The sequence below is a fragment of the Henckelia pumila genome, chromosome 2, assembly GCF_033568475.1.
Source record: "Henckelia pumila isolate YLH828 chromosome 2, ASM3356847v2, whole genome shotgun sequence".
NCBI classification, from domain to species: domain Eukaryota; kingdom Viridiplantae; phylum Streptophyta; class Magnoliopsida; order Lamiales; family Gesneriaceae; genus Henckelia; species Henckelia pumila.
The window spans coordinates 138,879,994-138,907,510 of NC_133121.1; the positions used below are offsets into that span (position 1 = coordinate 138,879,994).

A 27,517-nucleotide genomic window follows, 5' to 3' on the forward strand; every position below is an offset into this window, starting at 1 on the left:
GTTCCTCCGATTAATACATGAAGTTCTAGAGTTTAACAACTACTCCAAAATAGAACATGCCACGATAACAATACGGCAAAGCTTGCATGACAATACAACATAATAACGAAGTTCGATATCTAAACATGCTCTAACAACACTAGGTATACATGCTGACACGACTTCTAAATTGAGTCTCACTGCTACAACTTTCCCTCGAAGCTAACCATGCCTCTTCTGACTTGATCCTGCCCCATCTGTTGCCAAGTACACATACAAAACAAAGCAACAGCCGGATAATCGGTGAGAACGACATTCCAAGTAAAAGCAACATAACAATTAATACAACAATCAACATGCTTTCAATACAACAAAGAAATCAATAACAACATAATGAATGCATGTCTTTTAAACCGGGATATCAATCTGATAAACGAGGGATTGTTGCTGTGCTTTTGGGATCCCGAGGATAAGATCACGTAACAACTCACCAACTCTCCCAATCGAGATGGTGCCACGTATCTCACTCCTCTAGACTTTGAGCAACTATAATGAGTATGCTAGCACTAGGCGAAACGACTACGACCTAGGCCACTCAATCATAGTTTCCAAACGTCTAAACAAAAAGGGCGGTTCTGCCCGCTGAAAACAAGATTGGCTCAAGATGAATGCATAACATAAACATAACACGTAAGCCATTTAACAAAAGCCAATACAATCAAACAAGACACAAGTTCCTCATGCTAGAACAAGTGTAAATGCAAGTATGTGATTTCAAAGGGAAAACTCGAGAACCACAGTCCCGAGTATGCTATCCCGCTACGATGACTGCTTTTACCTTTCAATGCAGTAGCTCCCAACTCTGGATACGCTACAAAAGAGATTGTATCAACAACTATACAATCTAACAACAACGAGGCAACGGTTCAAGGAAATTCTCTATACCGTTCTTCGTTCAAATCTCGGAAACGATCAAACAGTTGCTAACTATGGGCTTGGTACCTCCAAACGAATCTGTTACGGAGACAAAAGAATGATCAATAACCACGATCAACTTACAAGTCTAGTTCAACAACTCAAATACGGTTCGAAATCCCCAAAACTCAAACCGACGGCATAACGGCTATAAACTGAACAAACCGGCAACGCAGACAGCAGTTCAATACCGATATCAACTCAATTCAATGCTAATACAACAACAACAAGGCAAACCCAACACATCTCAAAACTCACATTTTCGAAAATAGCTTCCAAAAATCATAACAATTCCGAACGTCGCTCTAATTCAAAACCGACAGAAAATAAATGATCAGAACTCCGCCAAGAACAACATAATAGAATCTAAATCGATTATAAGAACCTTTGAAAAATAAAACATATTCGATCGGAGAAATACTTATGGTATAACGGAGCTCTCACTGCTGTGATCACTAATCTGCCTTCAGAATTAATTTCCAACGGACGGATCGAGTTCGGACTGGATTTTAAGAGCTTGGAGAAAGCTTTGGGCGTCTCTAATGGAGAGAAGCCAATGAAGAAGAAGAAGATAAGGCAAGGAAGAATTGGTCAATCCAATTCCAAGAGTAGATAATATAACAATCTCAAAATTTGTGTTTTAGTCCCTGAAATTTCCAAAATTTACAAAATAGACCCCGATCAATAAAAAGTCGGCTCATTAACTCTGGAAACTCTGATTATCTCAAATAAGCTCAATTAAGATAAAAACGGGGCTTTATAATTCTCCCCCACTAAGAAGAGATGTCGTCCTCAAAATCAACGAGAACCACAACTCATAAGATAGAATAAAGGACTAAAGACAGTAAGAAGAACTCACGTCAACTGAATAACTCTGGAAAACGCTGTCTCATGTCAGACTCTGTCTCCCAAGTCGCTTCCTCGACTCCGTGATGTCTCCACTGTACTTTCACTAACAAAATCAACTTGGTTCTGAGTTGCTTCTTTTTCCGATCAAGGATCTGAATCGGTCGTTCAAAATAGCTCAGAGTCTCATCTAACTCGGCTTCGTCAGGCTGAAGGATGTGAGTAGGATCTGGATGATACTTTCGCAGCATAGAGACGTGAAAAATGTCGTGAATACCAGATAAAGACGGAGGAAGTGCAAGTCTGTAGGCAAGATCGCCTATCTTCTCGAGAATCTCGTACGGACCGATGAATCTCGGAGATAACTTTCCTCTCTTACCGAATCTGACGGTGCCTCTGAACGGAGAAATCTTAAGGAAAACATGGTCTTCCTGCTCAAAACTCAGAGGTCGACGTCTGACATTCGCATACTTTGCCTATCTATCTTGAGCTGTCTTCATTCTGGTCTGAATGATCTTAACCTGCTCTGCCATATCTCTAAGCATATCCGGTCCCAAATCTGGTGACTCGGACAAATCATCCCAAAACAACGGAGATCGGAATTTCTTATCATACAATGCCTCAAAAGGCGCCATACCGATACTTGCTTGGAAGCTGTTGTTGTAAGAGAATTCGACAAGAGGCAAAGAATCCTGCCAATTAGTGCCAAAGTCTAGCACTACCGCTCGCAGCATATCCTCTAACGTTTGGATAGTCTGCTTTGACTGCCCATCTGTCTGAGGGTGGTAAGTTGTACTCAAATGCAAACGAGTACCAAGTGCCTCTTGCAAACTATTCCGGAAGTGCGAGGTGAATCTAAGGTCTCTGTCTGAAACGATCGACTTCGGCACTCCATGCAATCTCACAACATTAATAACATAAAGCTCAACCATCTGATCGTGACGATACGTCATCCTGTACGGAATAAAACAAGCAGACTTCGTCAATCGATCGATCACTACCCAAATAGCATCGCATCCTCGAACGGATCGTGGTAGCTTCGTGATGGAAATCGATAGAAATGTGATCCCATTTCCAATCAGGAACAGATAGACTGTGCAACATACCTCCTGGTCGCTTCCGTTCTGCTTTCACTTGCTGATAGTTCAGACACCGAGATACAAATCTCGCAACATCGCCCTTCATTCTCTTCCACCAGAACTGACTCTTCAGATCGTTGTACATCTTACGACCTCCAGGATGAACACTGAACCGACTACAATGAGCCTCTCGGAGAATACGCTGTCTTAACTCCGAAATATCAGGCACAACAATACGGTTATTCACAAACAAGACGTCATCTCTAACCTGGAATTTTGACTGATGCCCAGATCTGACTTTCTCTACTGAAACCTGAATGCTCGGCTCAGACTTCTGTGCTTCTCTGATCGCAACAAACAACTCCGGCTCGGCTTGAATAGCAAACACTCTGATAGTCTTCCTATCTGTTTCAAACTCTAAACCTGAAGTGCAACAATCATCGATCAACTGAGAAACACCGATAGTAGAAAGAGATAAAGCACACAGCTTTCGGCTCAACGCATCTGCAACTGCATTTAACTTCCCGGGATAATACTTGATTTCACAGTCGAAATCCTTCAACATATCTAACCATATTCTCTGTCTCATATTCAGCTCTGCCTGTGAAAACAAATACTTAAGGCTCTTATGGTCAGAAAAGATCTCGAAAGACTCACCATAAAGATAGTGACGCCAGATCTTCAAAGCAAATACAATCGCAGCTAGTTCCAGATCATGAACCGGATAACGAGTCTCATGCGGTTTCAGTTGCCTCGATGCATACACTATCACATGCTTATGCTGCATAAGAACACAACCCAAGCCTCGGTTAGAAGCATCACAATAGACTGTGAAACCCCCAGTACCTTTTGGAATAGAAAGAATCGGAGCACTGGTCAGTTTCTTTTTCAACTCAACAAAACTAGCCACACAATCTGCAGTCCAGACAAAAGGCGCATTCTTCTGAGTCAGCTGGGTAATAGGCTTGGCAATAGACAAGAAACCCTCGATGAAACGACGCTAGTAACTAGATAAACCCTGAAGCTTCGGATCTCAGGTACTGATGTCGGTCTAGGCCAATTCATAACCGCTTCGATCTTGCTGGGATCGACAGAAATCCCATCTTCAGAAATAATATGACCGAGAAATACAACTCGATCCAACCAGAATTCACACTTAGACAACTTGGCAAACAACTGTTCAACTCGTAAAATCTGCAATACTGTCCTCAAGTGCTCTGCATGGTCAGTACGATTCTTCGAGTAGATAAGAATATCATCGATGAAAATAATGACGAACTCATCTAAATAACGCTGCAATATACGGTTCATCAAACCCATAAAAACCGCTGGAGCGTTAGTCAAACCGAACGGCATGACTATAAACTCGAAATGACCATACCCTCGTTCTGAATGCGGTCTTAGAAACATCTTCCTCTCGCACTCTCAGCTGATGGTAGCCTGACCTCAGATCAATCTTAGAATAAACAGAAGAACCCTGCAGTTGATCAAAAAGGTCATCTATTCTGGGTAAATGATACCTGTTCTTGACTGTAGCCTGATTCAATTGGAGGTAGTCGATACAGAGTCGCATAGAACCATCCTTCTTCCGCACAAACAGAACAGGAGCACCCCAAGGCGATACACTGGGTCTGATATATCCCTTGGCAATCAAATCTTCAAGTTGTTCTTTCAATTCTCTCAATTCAACAAGTGTCATACGATAAGGAGCTTTTGAAATAGGTTGAGTACCTGGCACTAAGTCAATACTGAATTCGACTTCTCGAATAGGCGGAAATCCAGGAACATCTTTCGAAAACACATCCGCAAAATCTCTAACCACTGGTATATCGACCAAAGCTGGACTAGATTTCAGTACATCAACTGCATACACCAAAAATCTTTCTGCACCTCTCTGTAGCAAACGAGTCATAGATAACACTGAAATCAAAGAAATTCTAGATCGAGAACCCTTACCAAAGAATTTCCACTCGTCTGCCATTTCAGGTCTGAACCTGACAACTTTTTGAAAACAGTCGACTGTTGCCCTGTACTTGGTTAAAGCATCTATACCGACAATACAATCAAAATCTGACAGTCCAAGTACAATACAGTCAAATTCTAACATATTCCCTTCAAAACACAGTTCACAGTTCCTGACTAATCTGACAGAAACAATTCCTTCACCCAAAGGTGAAGTAACAGCTACTACAGTAGGCAACAATTCAGTTGGCAAAGCATGCAATAACACAAATTTCTCAGAATAAAGGAATGGAAAGCACTTGTATCTATCAAAACATGAGCAGAATAATCGAAAATCGAACAGTTACCTGCTATAACATCATCAGGTGCTGCCTGAGCCTGATCCTCTGTCAGTGGAAAGACTCGTGCCTGCTGTCTCGGAGGTTGGTTCGTACTAGAGTTACCTCCTTGTCTGTTCTATTGCGGAGGCTGGAAAGAGTGAACTGCAGAAGACTGCCTCTCAGGCTGAACTGCAGGTCTAGATGAACTCCAACTCTGAGCTCGATCTCTGTTACGCTGAGGGCATACTTTAGAGAAGTGTCCCGGTTGCTGACAGGTATTGCAATTCCCAAAGACTCCCACACACTGATCGGACGAGTGTCTGCCTCCACACTTGCTACAGTACAAGGATGATGATCCAGAACTCTGTCCTGAACCAAACTTCTTGGAACCACTGGAACTAGAAGAACTGTTCCCCTGCCTCTTGAACTGTTTTCCTCTGGCCTTATACTGATCCCTGCGGTTTCCCCCACTGTTTCCACCTTCAAACCTCTGCTGCTGGTTCTGTTGCTGAGGTGGCTGATTTTGGTACTGAAATTGTTGGTTCTGATACTGCCTCTGCTGCTGAGGTGCTACCTGATTACCTCTCTGTCTCCACAGGCCTGCTTCTGCTCCCTTTGCGTGATTCATGGCATCCGCAAAGTTGTTAGGCCTGTTGGTGTTAACCAACGTGAAGACATCTGGATTCAACCCATTGATGAAGTGATCTGCCTTTGCTTCTTCATCGCTGGTAATTAGAGGTGCAAACCTCAACAAACTGTCAAACTTCGCTACATACTCTTCAATATTTAGGTTCCCTTGCCTCAGATTGGCAAACTCAGCTCCCTTATCCTTACGGTACGAGATAGGGAAGAAACGCTTATAAAAATCAGATTTAAAAAGAGTCCAAGTAACTTCCGTACCTCTACTCTCCAATGCTTTCTTTGTCATGATCCACCAGCTCTTAGCAACCCCACAAAGCTGATGAATAACTAACCTGATTCGGCGGTCATCGGTGTAGTCGAGGGAATCGAACAACTGGTCAATATCATCCAACCAACTCTCACAGTCAACTGGATTTTCTGAACCCAACAACAACGGCGGATTGAACGAATGAAACCTCTTCAGCAAGGTTTCCATCGGCGTCGTTGTAGCATCCATCTCAACCATTTCAGTACTAGCTTGCTCAGTTGCAGGAATAACTGGCGGTGGGTTTCTGTTTATCACTCGACGAGGACCCATCTGATAATCAAAGGTTAGGGCACGAGATAACTCAATCGCTACAATCAGTGCCCTTACAACCGCTTGAAATACCGGATACCGGCCGATAACAGAAACAAATATGTCTCAAGTAGATCATGCTTTATTAATTTAAATCACACAACCATGTAATTCAAATAATGCTCAAACAATAAAGCATGCTCGCATGAAATTAGGTACACAAATAAATAATTCAAACACATGCGAGGAGCCAATACACGCAGACTCGATCTACCCCACTCACTTTAGTTCGACCAAGAATCTTAACGCTCTGATACCACTTAATGTGAGACCTTGGTTCTAAACATCTAATTAAGAAGTAAACAATAATTAAGCAACCAAGATCTAAGAACTAAAAGCAAAGCAAAAGGGAAAAAAAAAATTTAAAGAGGGCCGCGCTCAGGCGGCCAAAAACTGCCGCTCGAGCGCGCCCTGGACAGTGGCGCTACTGGATTCTCAGAGTGGGGTGCGCTCGGGCTGCTAAAAAATGCAGCTCGGGCGCCCCCCTGCAGCAGAAACAGAACAGCAGAAACATGCTTGGCAACTCCAACTAAAACTATTCCAATGCAATCCAAATCAACACATACATTATAAATATAGTTCCTCCGATTAATACATGAAGTTCTAGAGTTTAACAACTACTCCAAAATAGAACATGCCACGATAACAATACGGCAAATCTTGCATGACAATACAAAATAATAACGAAGTTTGATATCTAAACATGTTCTAACAACACTAGGTAGACATGCTGACACGACTTCTAAACCGAGTCTCACTGCTACAACTTTCCCTCGGAGCTAACCATGCCTCTTCTGACTTGATCCTGCCCCACCTGCTGCCAAGTACACATACAAAACAAAGCAACAGCCGGATAACCGGTGAGAACGACATTCCCAGTAAAAGCAACATAACAATTAATACAACAATCAACATGCTTTCAATACAACAAAGAAATCAATAACAACATAATGAATGCATGTCTTTTAAACCGGGATATCAATCTGATAAACGAGGGATTGCTGCTGTGCTTTTGGGATCCCGAGGATAAGATCACGTAACAACTCACCGACTCTTTCAATAGAGGTGGTGCCACGTATCTCACTCCTCTAGACTTTGAGCAACTATAATGAGTATGCTAGCACTAGGCGAAATGACTACGACCTAGGCCACTCAATCATAGTTCCCAAACGTCTAAACAAAAAGGGCGGTTCTGCCCGCTGAAAACAAGATTGGCTCAAGATCATAACACATAATCCATTTAACAAAAGCCAATACAATCAAACAAGACACAAGTTCCTCATGCTAGAACAAGTGTAAATGCAAGTATGTGATTTCAAAGGGGAAACTCGAGAACCACAGTCCCGAGTATGCTATCCCGCTATGATGACTGCTTTTACCTTTCAATGCAGTAGCTCCCAACTCTGGATACGCTACAAAAGAGATTGTATCAACAACTATGCAATCTAACAACAATGAGGCAACGGTTCAAGAAAATTCTCTATACCGTTCTTCATTCAAATCTTGGAAACGATCAAACAGCTGCTAACTCTGGGCTTGGTACCTCCAAACGAATCTGTTACGGAGACAAAAGAATGATCAATAACCACGATCAACTTACAAGTCTAGTTCAACAACTCAAATACGGTTCGAAATCCACAAAACTCAAACCGACGTCATAACGGCTATAAACTGAACAAACCGGCAACGCAGACAGCAGTTCAATACCGATAACAACTCAATTCAATGCTAATACAACAACAACAAGGCAAACCCAACACATCTCAAAACTCACATTTTCGAAAATAGCTTCCAAAAATCATAACAATTCCGAACGTCGCTCTAATTCAAAACCGACAGATAATAAACGATCAGAACTCCGCCAAGAACAACATACTAGAATCTAAATCGATTCTAAGAACCTCCGAAAAATAAAACATATCCGATCGGAGAAATACTTACGGTATAACGGAGCTCTCACTGTTGTGATCACTAATCTGCCTTCAGAATTAATTTCCAACGAACGGATCGAGTTCGGACTGGATTTTAAGAGCTTGGAGAAAGCTTTGGGCGTCTCTAATGGAGAGAAGCCGATGAAGAAGAAGAAGATAAGGCAAGGAAGACTTGGTCAATCCAATTCCAAGAGTAGATAATATAACAATCTCAAAATTTGCGTTTTAGTCCCTAAAATTTCCAAAATTTACAAAATAGACCCCGATCAATAAAAAGTCAGTTCATTAACTCTGAAAACTCTGATTATCTCAAATAAGCTCAATTAAGATAAAAACGGGGCTTTACATAAATCATATCGACTCTATTTAAAACTCGACTCAACAAATAGAGTAATTAACGCTTCGCATAAGAACTGATTCATATAACTTCGAAGCCATCAAGATTCATAAATGATCTTGACATGAATATCCATCTAACGAGTTCGTAACCGACTCGCAAATAAGGTAACAGCAACCTTGGCATAGAATCAATTCGGTATAGCATTATATCAACTCGAATTTAAAAATCCACTACCTGAAATGGATCGACAACATCACAATCAAATCAAAAATATAAACAAGTATGTGGTTTTTGCGGGTCAACTCAAGATTAGCCGTTCTTGAGTTTCAAAGTCCCTACTTCGTGATGTCGTCATTATATCTTCTTTTATCGAGGTTCTGAACTCTTCAAATCTGTGAGATATAATCAAAATACATATATCAAACTTCATATCAATCTATCATTTTAGAAACGAGTCAAAACCATCAAGAATTCATCAATCAATCGCATTTCAAACCTCAACTCTTTTTTCGTTAGTTCAAGTCGGCGTCTTGTGTCGTTTAGCCTTCAAACTCAACTGAAACTGAATAAGAAAAATACTATAACATTCATAACATCTCAACAACAACTTCAACTCAGATATCGGCTATCAAAACAGTTCTAAAACTCGATTAAACGACGTAGCGATTGAAAACTCAGTAACCGACAAAATCCCAAAATCATTTCTTTTATTCAAACCATGTGTACGTGCTCTCAATCAAGAAAACCAGCTGATATAATCTTCAAAACCTCATCGCAAATAGCCATAACAATCATATAACATGCTAGAATCAAGATTCAACATAATAACATAAGCTCTTCATCCGGTTTCGAAAATAGAAGCGATACAAACTCAAAAACATGATCAATGATTCAAAATCTGATATCTGCCCTTCATTGATTTCGAAATCCATATAACATATCATAACACTTACACGAAATCGAAGCTCTCGTCGTAAGAATTCCAGAACAATTAACGGAATCGAAATCGGACAACCGTAGCCAAAGTTATGACAAATCAAAATCACAACTTCAAATGGCAAAATGAAGAAGAACGACTCTGCTTCAGAAATTCTGATTTCCTATAACATATTACACGTATCACATGCTATCTAATAATAGTAATTCGGATAGCTTCATAATTATTTGCAATTTAACCCATGGCAACATCATAATTTGCAATTTAGTCCTCGACCTTCATTTTACTTCATTTTCAATCCAAAATAATTTAAAAATATTAGAATTTAAATCAAAGCTCTAAATATTCCCAAATTAAATATACTCAGATTAAAAAATAAATAAATTCGAATTAATTTTAATTAATCCCGGACCTTACAATTTCAGCTTTCTTTGTTTCTTCTTTTCAGAAGTTCAACTTCGTCACCGTTATCATCTCTATTAGGAAATGGGTGAACCTCACGTGGAAACTCAAAAGTTTTATTTGTTTCTAAATATTTAATATTTGTTTTAAATTTGACAATTAATTTATCCATGATATTTTAATAAATTAGGAAAGTATCCAAATTTTGTTAAAAATTCTTTTTTTTTCAATTTATAATTATTTGTCTTGCTCAAAATTTTTTTAATAAAAATAATATTTTTTTATTTTATTTATTATGTAGTTCTAGGAGGTGTCAAAATTTCTCGCGACTGAGTTGACCAAAAAAATATCGGATTAGATTGAGTTTTTGGGTTTGGGTCAGATCGAGTTGGACTCAAAATTTGACCCAAAAAAATTGATCATGTACTAATTATTTTTAATAAAAAAAGATTTTTTATTTTTTTAACAAAATATTTAAATAAAATTAATAATAATCAATATATTATGATTTAAATACATGATAACAACATCTCGTTTATATATAATTTATAAATGTGAAAGTTTAATTGTAAAAAATTAAAAATATACTTACTACACAAAATAAAAAAATATTTTAAAAAAATCAAAGGTTTACAAAATAATTATTACATCATGAAAATCTAATCCGATATTTTTCGGTCAACTCAGGTTGAGTTTAATTTTGACAGCTTAAACTGCATAATAAATAATAAAATAAAAAATAATATTTTCATTAAAAAAAATTTTGAGGTAGCTAGAAAAACAATACTAGGTTGAGAATAAAAAGAATTGTGCACGTTCGATCCAATAGCCGTAATTATTTAATGATCCAAGAACAGTAATTATTATTAAATAATTATTATGGCCTTTTCATAATTGTATTCTAAAGTGAATATAAAACTTTTGAAATAAAATTGAAAATAGTCGTCCGAAAATCAGAAATAGTCGTGTTCTAATGTTTCAATTACAGAATGTAACAGAAATTTACAGATTTAAGATTCGTGTTTTAAAAAATACAAATACTCACTTTTTCAGATTTAATATAATCTATTTTATGCTTGTTTAGTATTTGATGTGTTCAAAAATTTCGGCATCACATAAATTACCTCGAACTGGTAATCACGAATCAATTTCTTCAATAAACCGAGTCGAATGATCCCAAAATTCTGTGTATCGAATAAAACATGTAAGATGGCTCGCCCGAAGGCGAAGCCACTCCGACGCTCAAGTCAGTATAGGATTCAATAGAAAATATGTATGAAAATTGCAAAGGATATAAAATATGAGAAAGACATGTAAAAGACATAGATGAGAGGTGTAAGAAAAGAGTGAGAGGCGTTAGGTAAAAAATACAACCTGTCTGAATAAGGGTTAAAAGATCCATTATTTATAGGGAGAGAATTCTAGTCCACGTAGAATTGTAATATATAATACAACTAGATTTATGCATATCCATGCAATATTATGATATATCTCTAAAATATAAATAAAGATATAAATAAAGATATGATAGGATTTTTATCATATCATTAATACTTTCTCCCGGAGAGAAGTGACGACGAGTGAAACGAGGAGGAAAATTTTAAGTGGTTGAATTTATATTTTAGAACATAAAGATAACATTTTGAAATTTCCTTTGAGCGTTCGTGATGGAGTGAACTTACATGGTGCCGAGATGGTCGGGCTTTTGAGACAACCACGAATTGCGTGGGATGTGCCGAACTTGGTCGGAAATTTGAGATAACCACGAGTGGCGTGGGTTTACATCGTGCCGATCGGGTCGGGCTTTTGAGATAACCACGAGTGGCGTGAGTTTACATAGTGCCGAACTGGTCGGGCTTTTGAGATAATCACGAGTGGCGTGGGTTTACATAGTGCCGAACTGGTTGGGCTTTTGAGATAACCACGAGTGGCTTGGGTTTACATAGTGCCGAACTGGTCGGGCTTTTGAGATAACCACAAATGGCATGGTGAGTGCCGAACTGATCGGGCTTTTGAGTACCACCGGAGTGGGTTTGGGTTTAGCACCCCCGGAGAGGATTTTGGTTTAACACCCCCGGAGAGGATTTTGGTTTCGCACCACCGGAGTGGATTTATGACGCCGGCCCTGCCCGAACTTATAAAGTGTTTAGCCATGGATTATGCCTTATTGCTAGATTTCATGCCCGATAGAAGTCCAATACGATTGGGTTAATTAATGACTTCACAATTCACATAAAAATTTATTATGATATATCTCAAAATTTGTCACAACAAGAATAACTTGCTACAAATAAAACTTTAGAAAACTTATCTTTATTCCTCAAATGATCGAGTAGACTTGACTGGGTTTTTTCGAGATGTCAAGATAAGATGCTTGATAATGAAAGTGACATGAGCTGCACCCGTACAAGGTGAATCGAACGGACTGAAGGTCACCGCGATAAGAGACAAAAACAAGGCAGAAGGGACCCAAAATAATATATGATATTTGAAATAAATTATGCATCATAAAAATTTTATCATAAAAAATCCTCGTTCATATAATGATAAAATCTGAGTACATAAGACTCATCATATGAACCAAATACTCCGATTTTTAAAGGCCCCTCTAGTCAAATACAATGAGAAAATTATTGTAACTTTACTAATGAGCATGACCATACTTGATGAAAATAATGTACTGGTCGAGCTTATGTGCTCCCATTAAATAGTTCAAATCAAATGAAATTAGATGTTGAGGCCATGAAGTCCGATATATTACAAACCAAATATAATTTAGGATTCCTGGTAAATTTAGATCAGTTTAGTTCCTCGCATGAGTTAATAAAATCTAGCTAATATTTAATCATCAAAGTTCGATTGAATCAGTAGTAGAAAACAAGTAAGAATAACATTAATTATAGTATTCTTTATTAATCTTATTAGATATACTAATCAGAAAAGTAATACAATATTCAATGAATGTACTCAATGAATATTGAATACTGATGATGAGCTTGATTCAAGAAATCGAAGATGAAAGAACTCCATCCGGGAATTCCCCCGAGCTCAACTTTTGTGGTTTATTATACATAATTTAGCCCGGTATTTACAATGCTAAAGGAGAGAAGCAACCTTACGCAACCTGTTAAAGTTAGGCCAACATAATGATAAAAATTAAGTCTTGAGTCAACCTATGTTTTTGAAGACACGTACATATATAAGAAGGTCAAATTTACTAATCATGAATGTTTTTCTATATGACCATCTTCCTCCAAATAATTACCAAATGCATTTTTCAATTTTTTCACGAAATGATCTTCCCACTGGAAGTACCATATAACATGTACCACAATTTACCTTAATCATGATTGCTCCGGTAGCTCTTCTACAAAAATGAGGAAAATTTAGGAATATGAACGCAATAAGCATAAGAGAGTATGTGTGAAATATCCTTTAAGCTCGAGTAAAGAACTTGATTCAAAATATTCCCAGATTTTGAATCAAGAACCCAATATAAGAAACCATGCATGTATAATCAATTCTTTATAAATAAATCCTATTCAAATGCGAGCGACAAAAGATACATATAATATTTTTAAGGTGTAGGTAAAAAATACGTTATAGAGGAAACCTAGCAAGGTTATGATCCTCTAATTAATTCATCATATCCTATCTCACCCGATTGGCATAGTAAAACCAGTTAAGAAAATGCTTCTGTCATATCTAATTTACTAAATTCATCCGGTTCCATATATAAATAAGAAACTGGTTAATCCATACTACGCTCTGAGAGGATTAAAAATTACAAACCTTAATAACCCTAATATTTGGGGATTGCAAATGGATTTTGGACTGAAAGAACTCTGATAAGTGAGATTTAGCGTGGGGTTTTTTTAACGGAAATATTTAACCAATTAGCCTTCGTACTAACATTTTGAAAAATGACCTTCATCCTTTTAATTCATTTAGTTTTACTTTCATGCCCTTCTAAATGAAAAACAAATTAAGAAAATTTAGCATATAGAAAAACACAAATAAACAAACCCATAATCTACCTTTCTAAATGATTTTCGTTGCTGTCACCAATTCAAATAGTGCAACACATAAATTAATTTCATTAGTTAGAAAAAAAAAAAAAGAGAAAAATTTTATTTGTTATATGCATATCGTACAAAAATTTCAAAGGCTCGGGACCCAAACTTTAAGTTTTATAACTATTAAATTAATATATAATAAATAAAAATTAATGAAAATATTGCATTTGTAAAAAGTTTATTAATCTAGTATAATCCGGGACAGATTGTCCCGGATTCAGCAGAGATCTGTCACATCTCTTCTGAATCCGGGACAGACTGTCCCAAATTTAGTTTTAATATTAAAAAAAAAAGAAGTTCAGATTAAATTGGATCCAAAAAAAATCGGCTGGACCAAAAATACTGGTCCAGCCGATTTTTTTTAAAGCTAAAGTGAATAAGCTGTGACCGATAAGACAGCTCCAAATTCAGAGACACGATTCACTCAATGCCAATTCACAGACTTCACGGACTTATTGATGCATGTCCTTCCCCTTCACATTCCAACTATTGATGCATATATTTTGTCCGTGAATCCCCTTCCCTTTCCATTCCATTCGCTTATATATTCGAATTCCTCTATCATTTTTTTTTCATACTTCCTCCGTCTTTGTTAAAGGTAACCATTTATATTTATGTTTAATTTTTAGTTTATTGTAATAAATTTATTTTGTTATGATGTTTTTATTTAGTTGTATATTTTGTTCTAATTTTTTAAAAATATTGTCAGATTATAATTTCTTTCGATTGTTGATCTTGTCTTCATCAGTTAACAGGTAATTATCGTAATTAATTTCTTACAATTCTATTATTTATTAATTTTGGTGAAATATAATATTTAAAATTAATTTAATTTAGTTAAAAGTTTTCTTTACTTATTTTATGCTTAGATTACTGATGAATCGTACACAATTAATTTATAATTTTATGTAATTATCTTAAGAATAGAGTAATTAATTTATTTATTTTTAAATTATAGCGACACAATTTTTTGATTTTATTTTATTTAGGCTATTATTGTTTTTTGTTGTGCGTGATCTCTGCAATATTATATGTAAGATATAAGATACATTTGTGAATTGTTAATAGTAAACTAAAAAAAATTTATTAAATCTATTTAAGAAAAAATAGTATGTAAATAAAACTTCATGTATTAAAATCATTAGTAAGTATTAGTTTGTGTTATTTTTTTTAGTTATTTAACTTCGTAATGATTTTTTCAAATAGTATATTTTCAATTATAAAGAATAAAAATGCCTAATTATTATTATTTCAATTAAGTAGATATATACGAATTAATTGTTTGAATTTAAGAATAAAATATATTATAATAAAATTAATAATTTTGAATGTTAATAATTATTTTGACAAATAATTATTAAAAATAATTAAAATTTCTTAAATTATAGTACAAATTTAAATATTATATTAATTATTAAATTTTTACTAATTTTAATTTCCTAACCCCAAAGAATAACTAAAATATATAAAATTATTAAATTTGATAATAATATAAATATGTATTTATTGTAATAATTATATATTTAATATTAAATAAAGTTAGTAACTATCACAATATTATTGTCAAATAAAAAAATACATTATAATAATCAATAATAATAAAAATATGTTGAATAATCATTACAGTAACTACAAATGTAGTTATATTATAAATCTAAATTAATTTTTATTTAATTTGTTGAATTTTTAAATATTTAAAATTGAAGAGTCTTGTTGGAAATAAAAAAATTGTCAAGATTTTTTTTTTGCTCTCTTTTACTTTTCTAACCTCATTTAAATTTGAAATTAATTTATAATCTTAGACAAAAATCATTAGTAGGCATGAATATGTGTGTATATTTTTTAGTAATTTAAGTGTATAATATTTTGTTCACATATTGTTAGTCGAATCATAAATAATAAAAATGACGGATTAATTTTTTTTTTTAAGAAAATGATGGATTATTATTATATAAATATATTATATTCACCATTAATTAACATCATCAACAAAATATTATGATCATCACTTGCTTACAGCCATGGTAGAGAGATGGCATCGAGAAACCCACACGTTCCATCTTCCAGGAGGTGAGGCCACGATATAACCCTACAAGACGTGGCAATGATTTGGGGTTTGAATATCGACGGCATTCCTATCATTGGTGTAGATACAACGTACACTAAAAATAAGTTGCAGCATCGCTGTTTATATTGGTTGGGTTTCATGCCTGATGATAATAAAATCAAAGATGGACATCTTTCTCTCGGCGCTATACGAAAGCACTGTCTTGATCATATGATTCAGGATGACAGCACAAATGACGACGTTGCAAAATGGAGAAGAAGGATGACGCTTAACTTTAAGAAACTCCAGAAAAGGATCGGAGAAGAACAATGAGATTGAGAGTATAAATCTATAGAATATATAATAGAAAATAAAATAAAATGGAGAAGAAGGAGTTGTGTTTGCCCGTGAAGAAAATAATAATTGAGTATGTGAAAGAAACAATCTCAAGAAAAAGGAGAAGAATAATGAAAATGAGAGCATAAATCTATCGAATATATAATGAAAAATAAAATGGAGAAGAAGGAGTTGTGATCACCCGTGAGAAAAAAAAATAATTGAGCATGTGAAAGAACCAATAATTCAATCAATAAAGTAAAAAAACTAATTATTGGTGTATGATGATTTCTGTATCCGGACGTCTCTGCTCCGGATTCAGAAATTGTCTTGTCGGTCAACACAATTTGACCGACAAGACATCTTTATTATTTTTTTTTAATAGCAAATCGGCTGGACCGCCTCATGGTCCAGCCGTTTTTTTTTGGCCCAAAAATGGGTCTTCTTTTTTTTATTATTAAACATGAATCCGGGACTGATATCTCTGTTGAATCCGGGACCGACTGTCCCGGATTAGCGGTTTTGTTCATGCCGTACACCGCGGGCGACGTGTAACCTAATGATTGGTTAAAATTAGTGGGTTCCATATAGGGTCCACTGATTTTAACCAATCAAAATCTGTCACGTCACCCACAGCATCGACTTAACCCGGATTAGCATAGTTTCATAAATTTTTTAAAAATGCATTATTTTAATTAATATATATTTATTTTATATTAATTTAATAAAAAACCCCAACAAACTAACTATAGAGATAACACATAATTTATTCCAGTTTAATCTCATAAATGAATGTTTTTAGTAGAAAAAATAAATGATGTACAAAGGCTCACCTATTAAATTTGCTGTAGTTATTAAGGAGAACTTGAAACCACTAATGGAATTTGATATATGGAAAAAAATTTGTGGAAAGAAAATAAGGATATTCAAAATGAGGAGATTAAGAAATACATCAAATAAACTGAAGATTTTTTTTTTAGAATTGTAGAAGCCAGTAGTAAAAGAGAAAGTGGATGGCGCCAAGTAATCGGCAATCATAATACGAAGGGATGCAAAAGCGAGGATTGAGTTAATTAGGTTTTTAATTAAAAAAAGATAATACTGGTATATAGAACCATTAATTTTTAAAAATAAAGGTTAGTGTTAAAAAAATAAATAGAGAAGGTCAAAAATCTAAAAATTAATTTGGTGAGAGTTATTTTTCAAAGTGACCCGTTTTTTAACCGTTTATTGTAAATGTATCACGCCATGTGATAGGACGTGATTTCAATTAAATCACGACTTTTCAGAAAGCGTGATTCTGACTAGGGGTGAGCAAAATTTCGGTTAAACCGTATTAATCGATCGAACCGACTCAATTCGGAAATTCGGTTCGGTTAATTCGAAAATTCGGTTTTTGTGTTCGAAAATTTCGGTTAAATTGGTTATTTCGGTTCGGTTTTCGGTTTTCTTAAAAAAATTCGGTTAATTCGATTAACCGAATTATAAAATAATTAATTTTGAATTTTTTTTATTAGACTTTATATATAATTTATAATATATTTTAAATGTGTTTATATTTAATATTTTAATTAATTTTTGTTATTTTAATTTTTTAAGCTTAATATATTTTTATAATGATAAAAATATTATATTTTAATTATTAATTTTATAAAAAAGTTTTATTTGTTTGTTTTATTTAAATCAAAGTTAAACCAATGGTTAGATTAATTTCGTCATTATATAAAATGAATTTGTTTAAAAAATGATTGAGATGATTGGTCGATAAAGATCAATAAGACAAGATCAATCACAACTTTTACAAATTAAAAATATATTTGAAAAAATCATTACAAATTCGAAAATTGTAAAAAAAAAAAAAAAAAAATCTAATTATTTTCAAAAATCTTGATTAATTTATTAATTTACTACGGTCATATTTTTAAAATTCAACTATACTCGTACAAATTGACGTAACTAGACGTTAAAATTTTCACAATTTATTTTACCTTCCATCACAAATATAAAAAATTTCATCATTCTTCTTAATTCACCACCAAACTAATGTTAAATTTTAGTGTTCAAGTAAACTCAGAGCTCAGTTATCCTGATATCTCATTGAAATTCTTTCATATTTTAAAACCACGTCTTCTAGACAAAGAAGAAAGAGAAAAGAAGATTTTCGCTGACGATGGGACGAAGGCATCACAAGAAAACATGTCAAAAAGAAGCGAACTTTTGAAAACTCCGATGAATATAGAAATCTATTTTGCTACTGTCAACATACATCCGATTACTAACATGGTCCAATTTGTTGTAGTAAACCACCATACGACCAAAGATGCTGACACGAACGCACTAAAAATGCAAGACTCCTTGGGTCCGGTTACTAACATGGTCCAGTTTTTTGTAGTAAACCACCATACGAGTAAAGATGCTGACACGAACGCACCAAACATGATTGACTAAGACTCCTTGGGTCAGCATGAGGATGAACCAGGAAGGTCTCGTAATGACCTTGCCGGCTTAGTTTATGAAATAAACTTGCATAGTTTTCTTCGGAGCTCATCAGCACACAAACTACTTTCGTTACTGGCCGACGTAAAGACGTATCTATCGCTTCAAGATCGAACTTCAAACACATAATTTGATTCATAACCTTGAAGATTTCTTTAGATTGATCACCTGATTAATTAAATTAAATGAATTAAAATAACCATAAATAAATAAAATAACGAAGAAAAAAACAAACACACACACGTACATTTTCGCAACCAGGTCATTCTGATGCCGGCCTTTCTGAGATTTGTATCCAACAGGTTGGAGAATTGACTTTTTTCCCCGTAGCCGTAAATCAAAATAGTGCCAAAAATTTGGAATTGTGCAAGAGCGTGGTTAAGTCCATTAAAAACCAATGATGGATCATTGTCTGTCCATACTGGACATCCGATCATGTCCCAGAACACAGTAATTGCACTCATATCGAAGAGAACACTACAAGAAAAATATGTCATACCGTAAATAGTCCAAAATACCTTGGAAATTCTAAGAAAAGAACAGGCTAAAAAGGTGGAAATTTCATTTTAGATTTTAATCCTTCGGGACCAGTTGCAAATTATAGCCAACTCAATGAACTGCATGACATCTTTTAAAAGCGAGGACGAAATATTTTCTTAATGTAGAATTTCACCCAAGATGCAGATCATCAAGATCTGCCAATGAGACCTAGCTACCAAAATGTCTAATGTATATATTCTGAAAATTCAAAAACAAATCCCGAAAAATATGAAATTCGAATTAACCAAACAAATATCCATATATCAAGTATATAAACTCGAATTAACCAAAAATCCCCAAACTTAAAACCCTAACTTTCGAATATACCTCAAATATACGAAATAGATCAGCCAAATAACTAAATCACGTTGTCCTCGGTAGTGTCTGCGACGGAGACGGCAGATGACTGAGAAACGAGCGGCGGCCGGAATTTGGGTTTGAAAAAAAGCGCTTGAAAACTTGCAAAACGGGTAGTGGGAGATAGCCCTTAAAGATAGGATTCCGAAACTACTCTCAAATCTCAGTTTCGATCACCGACGGCGGAGTAATCGGTGGTGAAAGACAACGTGAATAGGTGAATAGGAAAGTTGGAGGAGAGAAGAAGAAGAAGAAACGTGATCAGATGTGGAATGGCGCGCGATGAAGGATGGGGAATATTTAATATTTGTTTTAAATTTGACAATTAATTTATCCATGATATTTTAATAAATTAGGAAAGTATCCAAATTTTGTTAAAAATTCTTTTTTTTCAATTTATAATTATTTGTCTTGCTCAAAATTTTTTTAATAAAAATAATATTTTTTTATTTTATTTATTATGCAGTTCTAGGAGGTGTCAAAATTTCTCGCCACTGAGTTGACCAAAAAAATATCGGATTAGATTGAGTTTTTGGATTCGGGTTAGATCGAGTTGGACTCAAATTTAACCCAAAAAAATTGATCATGTACTAATTATTTTTAATAAAAAAAGATTTTTTATTTTTTTAACAAAATATTTAAATAAAATTAATAATAATCAATATATTTTGATTTAAATACATGATAACAACATCTCGTTTATATATAATTTATAAATGTGAAAGTTTAATTGTAAAAAATTAAAAATATACTTACTACACAAAATAAAAAAATATTTTAAAAAAATCAAAGGTTTACAAAATAACTATTACATCATGAAAATCTAATCCGATATTTTTCGGTCAACTCAGGTTGAGTTTAATTTTGACAGCTTAAACTGCATAATAAATAATAAAATAAAAAATAATATTTTCATTAAAAAAATTTTTGAGGTAGCTAGAAAAACAATACTAGGTTGAGAATAAAAAGAATTGTGCACGTTCGATCCAATAGCCGTAATTATTTAATGATCCAAGAACAGTAATTATTATTAAATAATTATTATGGCCTTTTCATAATTGTATTCTAAAGTGAATATAAAACTTTTGAAATAAAATTGAAAATAGTCGTCCGAAAAGCAGAAATAGTCGTCTTCTAATGTTTCAATTACAGAATGTAACAGAAATTTACAGATTTAAGATTTGTGTTTTAAAAAATACAAATACTCACTTTTCCAGATTTAATATAATCTATTTTATGCTTGTTTAGTATTTGATGTGTTCAAAAATTTCGGCATCACATAAATTACCTCGAACTGGTAATAACGAACCAATTTCTTCAATAAACCGAGTCGAATGATCCCAAAATTCTGTGTATCAAAAAAAACATGTAAGATGGCTCGCCCGAAGGCGAAGCCACTCCGACGCTCAAGTCAGTATAGGATTCAATAGAAAATATGTATGAAAATTGCAAAGGATATAAAATATGAGAAAGACATGTAAAAGACATAGATGAGAGGTGTAAGAAAAAAGTGAGAGGCGTTAGGTAAAAAATACAACCTGTCTGAATAAGGGTTAAAAAATTCATTATTTATAGGGAGAGAATTCTAGTCCACGTAGAATTGTAATATATAATACAACTAGATTTATGCATATTCATGCAATATTATGATATATCTCTAAAATATTAATAAAGATATAAATAAAGATATGATAGGATTTTTATCATATCATTAATACTTTCTCCCGGAGAGAAGTGACGACGAGTGAAACGAGGAGGAAACTTTTAAGTGGTTGAATTTATATTTTAGAACATAAAGATAACATTTTGAAATTTCCTTTGAGCGTTCGTGATGGAGTGAACTTACATGGTGCCGAGATGGTCGGGCTTTTGAGACAACCACGAATTGCGTGGGATGTGCCGAACTTGGTCGGAAATTTGAGATAACCACGAGTGGCGTGGGTTTACATCGTGCCGATCGGGTCGGGCTTTTGAGATAACCACGAGTGGCGTGAGTTTACATAGTGTTGAACTGGTCGGGTTTTTGAGATAATCACGAGTGGCGTGGGTTTACATAGTGCCGAACTGGTCGGGCTTTTGAGATAACCACGAGTGGCGTGGGTTTGCATAGTGCCGAACTGGTCGGGCTTTTGAGATAACCACAAATGGCGTGGTGAGTGCCGAACTGATCGAGCTTTTGAGTACCACCGGAGTGGGTTTGGGTTTAGCCACCCCGGAGAGGATTTTGGTTTAACACCCCCGGAGAGGATTTTGGTTTCGCACCACCGGAGTGGATTTATGATGCCGGCCCTGCCCGAACTTATAAAGTGTTTAGCCATGGATTGTGCCTTATTGCTAGATTTCATGCCCGATAGAAGTCCAATACGATTGGGTTAATAATGACTTCACAATTCACATAAAAATTTATTATGACATATCTCAAAATTTGTCACAACAAGAATAACTTGCTACAAATAAAACTTTAGAAAACTTATCTTTATTCCTCAAATGATCGAGTAGACTTGACTGGGTTTTTTCGAGATGTCAAGATAAGATGCTTGATAATGAAAGTGACATGAGCTGCACCCGTACAAGGTGAATCGAACGGACTGAAGGTCACCGCGATAAGAGACAAAAACAAGGCAGAAGGGACCCAAAATAATATATGATATTTGAAATAAATTATGCATCATAAAAATTTTATCATAAAAAATCCTCGTTCATATAATGATAAAATCTGAGTACATAAGACTCATCATATGAACCAAATACTCCGATTTTTAAAGGCCCCTCTAGTCAAATACAATGAGAAAATTATTGTAACTTTACTAATGAGCATGACCATACTTGATGAAAATAATGTACTGGTCGAGCTTATGTGCTCCCATTAAATAGTTCAAATCAAATGAAATTAGATGTTGAGGCCATGAAGTCCGATATATTACAAACCAAATATAATTTAGGATTCCTGGTAAATTTAGATCAGTTTAGTTCCTCGCATGAGTTAATAAAATCTAGCTAATATTTAATCATCAAAGTTCGATTGAATCAGTAGTAGAAAACAAGTAAGAATAACATTAATTATAGTATTCTTTATTAATCTTATTAGATATACTAATCAGAAAAGTAATACAATATTCAATGAATGTACTCAATGAATATTGAATACTGATGATGAGCTTGATTCAAGAAATCGAAGATGAAAGAACTCCATCCGGGAATTCCCCCGAGCTCAACTTTTGTGGTTTATTATACATAATTTAGCCCGGTATTTACAATGCTAAAGGAGAGAAGCAACCTTACGCAACCTGTTAAAGTTAGGCCAACATAATGATAAAAATTAAGTCTTGAGTCAACCTATGTTTTTGAAGACACGTACATATATAAGAAGGTCAAATTTACTAATCATGAATGTTTTTCTATATGACCATCTTCCTCCAAATAATTACCAAATGCATTTTTCAATTTTTTCACGAAATGATCTTCCCACTGGAAGTACCATATAACATGTACCACAATTTACCTTAATCATGATTGCTCCGGTAGCTCTTCTACAAAAATGAGGAAAATTTAGGAATATGAACGCAATAAGCATAAGAGAGTATGTGTGAAATATCCTTTAAGCTCGAGTAAAGAACTTGATTCAAAATATTCCCAGATTTTGAATCAAGAACCCAATATAAGAAACCATGCATGTATAATCAATTCTTTATAAATAAATCCTATTCAAATGCGAGCGACAAAAGATACATATAATATTTTTAAGGTGTAGGTAAAAAATACGTTATAGAGGAAACCTAGCAAGGTTATGATCCTCTAATTAATTCATCATATCCTATCTCACCCGATTGGCATAGTAAAACCAGTTAAGAAAATGCTTCTGTCATATCTAATTTACTAAATTCATCCGGTTCCATATATAAATAAGAAACTGGTTAATCCATACTACGCTCTGAGAGGATTAAAAATTACAAACCTTAATAACCCTAATATTTGGGGATTGCAAATGGATTTTGGACTGAAAGAACTCTGATAAGTGAGATTTAGCGTGGGGTTTTTTTAACGGAAATATTTAACCAATTAGCCTTCGTACTAACATTTTGAAAAATGACCTTCATCCTTTTAATTCATTTAGTTTTACTTTCATGCCCTTCTAAATGAAAAACAAATTAAGAAAATTTAGCATATAGAAAAACACAAATAAACAAACCCATAATCTACCTTTCTAAATGATTTTCGTTGCTGTCACCAATTCAAATAGTGCAACACATAAATTAATTTCATTAGTTAGAAAAAAAAAAAAAAGAGAAAAATTTTATTTGTTATATGCATATCGTACAAAAATTTCAAAGGCTCGGGACCCAAAATTTAAGTTTTATAACTATTAAATTAATATATAATAAATAAAAATTAATGAAAATATTGCATTTGTAAAAAGTTTATTAATCTAGTATAATCCGGGACAGATTGTCCCGGATTCAGCAGAGATCTGTCACATCTCTTCTGAATCCGGGACAGACTGTCCCAGATTTAGTTTTAATATTAAAAAAAAAAGAAGCTCAGATTAAATTGGGTCCAAAAAAAATCGGCTGGACCAAAAATACTGGTCCAGCCGATTTTTTTTAAAGCTAAAGTGAATAAGCTTTGACCGATAAGACAGCTCCGAATTCAAAGACACGATTCACTCAATGCCAATTCACAGACTTCACGGACTTATTGATGCATGTCCTTCCTCTTCACATTCCAACTATTGATGCATATATTTTGTCCGTGAATCCCCTTCCCTTTCCATTCCATTCGCTTATATATTCGAATTCCTCTATCATTTTTTTTCATACTTCCTCCGTCTTTGTTAAAGGTAACCATTTATATTTATGTTTAATTTTTAGTTTATTGTAATAAATCTATTTTGTTAGGATGTTTTTATTTAGTTGTATATTTTGTTCTAATTTTTTAAAAATATTGTCAGATTATAATTTTTTTCGACTGTTGATCTTGCCTTCGTCAGTTAACAGGTAATTATCGTAATTACTTTCTTACAATTCTATTATTTATTAATTTTGGTGAAATATAATATTTAAAGTTAATTTAATTTAGTTAAAAGTTTTCTTTACTTATTTTATGCTTAGATTACTGATGAATCGTACACAATTAATTTATAATTTTATGTAATTATCTTAAGAATAGAGTAATTAATTTATTTATTTTAAAATTATAGCGACACAATTTTTTGATTTTATTTTATTTAGGCTATTATTGTTTTTTGTTGTGCGTGATATCTGCAATATTATATGTAAGATATACGATACATTTGTGAGTTGTTAATAGTAAACTAAAAAAAATTTATTAAATCTATTTAAGAAAAAATAGTATGTAAATAAAACTTCATGTATTAAAATCATTAGTAAGTATTAGTTTGTGTTATTTTTTTTAGTTATTTAACTTCGTAATGATTTTTTCAAATAGTATATTTTCAATTATAAAGAATAAAAATGCCTAATTATTATTATATCAATTAATTAGATATATACGAATTAATTGTTTGAATTTAAGAATAAAATATATTATAATAAAATTAATAATTTTGAATGTTAATAATTATTTTGACAAAAATTATTAAAAATAATTAAAATTTCTTAAATTATAGTACAAATTTAAATATTATATTAAGTATTAAATTTTTACTAATTTTAATTTCCTAACCCCAAAGAATAACTAAAATATATAAAATTATTAAATTTGATAATAATATAAATATGTATTTATTGTAATAATTATATATTTAATATTAAATAAAGTTAGTAACTATCACAATATTATTGTCAAATAAAAAAATACATTATAATAATCAATAATAATAAAAATATGTTGAATAATCATTACAGTAACTACAAATGTAGTTATATTATAAATCTAAATTAATTATTATTTAATTTGTTGAATTTTTAAATATTTAAAATTGAAGAGTATTGTTGGAAATAAAAAAATTGTCAAGATTTTTTTTTGCTCTCTTTTACTTCTCTAACCTCGTTTAAATTTGAAATTAATTTATAATCTTAGACAAAAATCATTAGTAGGCATGAATGTGTGTGTATATTTTTTAGTAATTTAAGTGTATACTATTTTGTTCACATATTCTCAGTCGAATCATAAATAATAAAAATGACGGATTAATTTTTTTTTTTTAAGAAAATGATGGATTATTATTATATCAATATATTATATTCACCATTAATTAACATCATCAACAAAATATTATGATCATCACTTGCTTACAGCCATGGTAGAGAGATGTGATCGAGAAACCCACACATTCCATCTTCCAGGAGGTGAGGCCACGATATAACCCTACAAGACGTGACAATGAATTGGGGTTTGAATATCGACGGCATTCCTATCATTGGTGTGGATACAACGTACACTAAAAATAAGTTGCAGCATCGCTGTTTATATTGGTTGGGTTTCATGCCCGATGATAATAAAATCAAAAGTGGACACCTTTATCTCGGCGCTATACGAAAGCACTGTCTTGATCATATGATTCAGGATGACAGCACAAATGACGACATTGCAAAATGGAGAAGAAGGATGACGCTTACCTTTAAGAAACTCCAGAAAAGGATCGGAGAAGAACAATGAGATTGAGAGTATAAATCTATAGAATATATAATGGAAAATAAAATATAATGGAGAAGAAGGAGTTGTGTTTGCCCGTGAAGAAAATAATAATTGAGTATGTGAAAGAAACAATCTCAAGAAAAAGGAGAAGAACAATGAAAATGAGAGCATAAATCTATCGAATATATAATGAAAAATAAAATGGAGAAGAAGGAGTTGTGATCACCCGTGAGAAAAAAAAATAATTGAGCATGTGAAAGAACCAATAATTCAATCAATAAAGTAAAAAAACTAATTATTGGTGTATGATGATTTCTGAATCCGGAGGTCTCTGCTCCGGATTCAGAAATTGTCTTGTCGGTCAAATTGAAAGCAATTTGACCGACAAGACATCTTTATTATTTTTTTTAATAGCAAATCGGCTGGACCGCCTCATGGTCCAGCCGTTTTTTTTGCCCCAAAAATGGGTCTTCTTTTTTTATTATTAAACATGAATCCGGGACTGACATCTTTGCTGAATCCGGGACTGACTGTCCCGAATTAGCGGTTTTGTTCATGCCGTACCCCGCGGACGATGTGTAACCTCATGATTGATTAAAATTAATGGGTTCCATATAGGGTCCACTGATTTTAACCAATCAAAATCCACCACGCCACCCACAGCATCGACTTAACCCGGATTAGCATAGTTTCATAAATTTTTTAAAAATGCATTATTTTAATTAATATATATTTATTTTATATTAATTTAATAAAAAACCCCAACAAACTAACTATAGAGATAACATATAATTTTTTCCAGTTTAATCTCATAAATGAATGTTTTTAGTAGAAAAAATAAATGATGTACAAAGGCTCACCTATTAAATTTGCTGTAGTTATTAAGGAGAACTTGAAACCACCAATGGAATTTGATATACAGAAAAAAATTTGTAGAAAGAAAATAAGGGTATTCAAAATGAGGAGATTAAGAAATACATCAAATAAACTGAAGATTTTTTTTTTTAGAATCGTAGAAGCCAGTAGTAAAAGAGAAAGT

The 27,517-nt window shown here is 33.6% G+C and overlaps 2 long non-coding RNA genes across 2 annotated transcripts; one reads left to right on the plus strand and one right to left on the minus strand.

The window, feature by feature from the left end:
* Window positions 1-18,640: 18,640 nt before the first annotated feature.
* Window positions 18,641-20,142, minus strand: LOC140885060 (uncharacterized). The gene is made up of 3 exons (XR_012150794.1): window positions 19,852-20,142; window positions 19,232-19,461; window positions 18,641-19,152 (listed from the first exon to the last, which is right to left on the minus strand). It is a non-coding gene; the product is annotated as an uncharacterized lncRNA (long non-coding RNA).
* A 4,463-nt stretch (window positions 20,143-24,605) lies between these two features.
* On the plus strand, window positions 24,606-26,735 carry LOC140885544 (uncharacterized). The gene is made up of 3 exons (XR_012150994.1): window positions 24,606-24,718; window positions 24,830-24,875; window positions 26,139-26,735. It is a non-coding gene; the product is annotated as an uncharacterized lncRNA (long non-coding RNA).
* Window positions 26,736-27,517: the final 782 nt, after the last annotated feature.